Here is a 3845-nt window from a genome sequence, read left to right on the forward strand (position 1 = left end):
GCAGGAAATGGACAATTTCCTAGACAGATACCAGGTACCGAAGTTAAATCAGGAACAGATAAACCAGTTAAACAACCCCATAACCCCTAAGGAAATAGAAGCAGTCATTAAAGGTCTCCCAACCAAAAAGAGCCCAGGTCCAGATGGGTTTAGTGCAGAATTCTATCAGACCTTCATAGAAGACCTCATACCAATACTATCCAAACTATTCCACAAAATTGAAACAGATGGAGCACTACCGAATTCCTTCTATGAAGCCACAATTACTCTTATACCTAAACCACACAAAGACCCAACAAAGAAAGAGAACTTCAGACCAATTTCCCTTATGAATATCGACGCAAAAATACTCAATATAATTCTGGCAAACCGAATCCAAGAGCACATCAAAACAATCATCCACCATGATCAAGTAGGCTTCATCCCAGACATGCAGGGATGGTTTAATATAAGGAAAACCATCAATGTGATCTATTATATAAACAAACTGAAAGAATAAAACCACATGATCATTCCATTAGATGCTGAGAAAGCATCTGACAAAATTCAACACCCCTTCATGATAAAAGTCCTGGAAAGAATAGGAATTCAAGGCCCATACCTAAACATAGTAAAAGCCATATACAGCAAACCAGTTGCTAACATTAAACTAAATGGAGAGAAACTTGAAGCAATCACACTAAAATCAGGGACTACACAAGGCTGCCCACTCTCTCCCTACTTATTCAATATAGTTCTTGAAGTTCTAGCCAGAGCAATCAGACAATAAAAGGAGATCAAGGGGATACAGATTGGAAAAGAAGAAGTCAAAATATCATTATTTGCAAATGATATGATAGTGATCCCAAAATTTCCACCAGAGAACTACTAAACCTGATAAACACCTTCAGCAAAGTGGCTGGGTATAAAATTAACTCAAATAAATCAGTAGCCTTCCTCTACACAAAAGAGAAACAAGCCGAGAAAGAAATTAGGGAAACGACATCCTTCATAATAGTCCCAAATAATATAAAATACCTCAGTGTCACTTTAACCAAGCAAGTAAAAGATCTGTATGATAAGAACTTCAAGCCTCTGAAGAAAGAAATTGAAGAAGACCTCAGAAGATGGAAAGATCTCCCGTGCTCATGGATTGGCAGGATTAACATAGTAAAAATGGCCATTTTACCAAAAGTGATCTACAGATTCAATGCAATCCCTATCAAAATACCAATCCAATTCTTCAGAGAGTTAGACAGAACAATTTGCAAATTCATCTGGAATAACAAAAAACCCAGGATAGCTAAAACTATCCTCAACAATAAAAGGACTTCAGGGGTAATCACTATCCCTGAATTCAAGCAGTATTACAGAGCAATAGTGATAAAAACTGCATGGTATTGGTACAGAGACAGACAGATAGACCAATGGAACAGAATTGAAGACCCAGAAATGAACACTTGATTTTTGACAAAGGAGTCAAAACCATCCAATGGAAAAAAGATAGCATTTTCAGCAAATGGTGCTGGTTCAACTGGAGGTCAGCATGTAGAAGAATGCTACATTCTTAAGATCGATCCATTCTTAAGTCCAAGTGGATCAAGGACCTCCACATCGAACCAGATACACTCAAACTAATAGAAGAAAACGCGGGGAAGCATCTCAAACACATGGGCACTGGAGAAAATTTCCTAAACAAAACACCAATGGCTTATGCTCTAAGATCAAGAATCAACAAATGGGAGGACTTCTGCGCCTGAGACACCGCCGGAACCTGAAAGAAACAGACCGGATAAACAGTTCTCTGCACCCAAATAGCGTGGGAGGGAGAGCTAAACCTTCAGAGAGGCAGACAAGCCTGGGAAACCAGAAGAGACTGCTCCCTGCACACACATCTCGGACGCCAGAGGAAAAAGCCAAAGACCATCTGGAACCCTGGTGCACTGAAGCTCCCGGAAGGGGCGGCACAGGTCTCCCTGGTTGCTGCCGCTGCAGAGAGCCCCTGGGCAGCACCCCACGAGCGAACCTGAGCCTCGGGACCACAGGTAAGACCAAATTTTCTGCTGCAAGAAAGCTGCCTGGTGAGCTTGGGACACACGGAAGCAGAATTTCTCTAGAACCGGGCACTTTCTGTGTTTACCGGAAGTCCCACACCCGCGGATCCCGGCCCGCAGCAGCTCTCTGCTCCCAGACCCGGTGAGAGAGAGACCCAACCGCCTGGTCAGGTGGGCACTCCTGAGGCTGCAGAGCGGAAGAGACCACCAACACTGCTCACCCCTGCCCACATCCCTGGCCCAAGAGGAAACTGTATAAGGCCTCTGGGCTCCCGTGGGGGAGGGCCCAGGAGCGGCAGGACTTCTGCGCCTGAGACACCGCCGGAACCTGAAAGAAACAGACCGGATAAACAGTTCTCTGCACCCAAATCCCGTGGGAGGGAGAGCTAAACCTTCAGAGAGGCAGACAAGCCTGGGAAACCAGAAGAGATTGCTCCCTGCACACACATCTCGGACGCCAGAGGAAAAAGCCAAAGACCATCTGGAACCCTGGTGCACTGAAGCTCCCGGAAGGGGCGGCACAGGTCTTCCTGGTTGCTGCCGCTGCAGAGAGCCCCTGGGCAGCACCCCACGAGCGAACCTGAGCCTCGGGACCACAGGTAAGACCAAATTTTCTGCTGCAAGAAAGCTGCCTGGTGAACTCAAGACACAGGCCCACAGGAACAGCTGAAGACCTGTAGAGAGGAAAAACTACACGCCGGAAAGCAGAACACACTGTCCCCATAACTGACTGAAAGAGAGGAAAACAGGTCTACAGCACTCCTGACACACAGGCTTATAGGTCAGTCTAGCCACTGTCAGAAATAGCAGAACAAAGTAACACTAGAGATAATCTGATGGCGAGAGGCAAGCGCAGGAACCCAAGCAACAGAAACCAAGACTGCATGCCATCATCGGAGCCCAATTCTCCCGCCAAAACAAACATGGAATATCCAAACACACCAGAAAAGCAAGATCTAGTTTCAAAATCATATTTGATCATGATGCTGGAGGACATCAAGAAAGACATGAACACACTTAGGGAAACACAGGAAATCATTAATAAACAAGTAGAGGCCTACAGAGAGGAATGGCAAAAATCCCTGAAAGAATTCCAGGAAAACACAATCAAACAGATGAAGGAATTAAAAACGGAAATAGAAGCAATCAAGAAAGAACACATGGAAACAACCCTGGATATAGAAAACCAAAAGAAGAGACAAGGAGCTGTAGATACAAGCTTCACCAACAGAATACAAGAGATGGAAGAGAGAATCTCAGGAGCAGAAGATTCCATAGAAATCATTGACTCAACTGTCAAAGATAATGTAAAGCGGAAAAAGCTACTGGTCCAAAACATACAGGAAATCCAGGACTCAATGAGAAGATCAAACCTAAGGATAATAGGTATAGAAGAGAGTGAAGACTCCCAGCTCAAAGGACCAGTAAATATCTTCAACAAAATCATAGAAGAAAACTTCCCTAACCTAAAAAAAGAGATACCCATAGGCATACAAGAAGCCTACAGAACTCCAAATAGATTGGACCAGAAAAGAAACACCTCCCGTCACATAATTGTCAAAACACCAAACGCACAAAATAAAGAAAGAATATTAAAAGCAGTAAGGGAAAAAGGTCAAGTAACATATAAAGGGAGACCTATCAGAATCACACCAGACTTCTCGCCAGAAACTATGAAGGCCAGAAGATCCTGGACTGATGTCATACAGACCCTAAGAGAACACAAATGCCAGCCCAGGTTACTGTATCCAGCAAAACTCTCAATTAACATTGATGGAGAAACCAAGATATTCCATGACAAAACCAAATTTA

The sequence above is a fragment of the Rattus norvegicus genome, chromosome 8 (genome assembly GCF_036323735.1).
Source record: "Rattus norvegicus strain BN/NHsdMcwi chromosome 8, GRCr8, whole genome shotgun sequence".
NCBI lineage: Eukaryota > Metazoa > Chordata > Mammalia > Rodentia > Muridae > Rattus > Rattus norvegicus.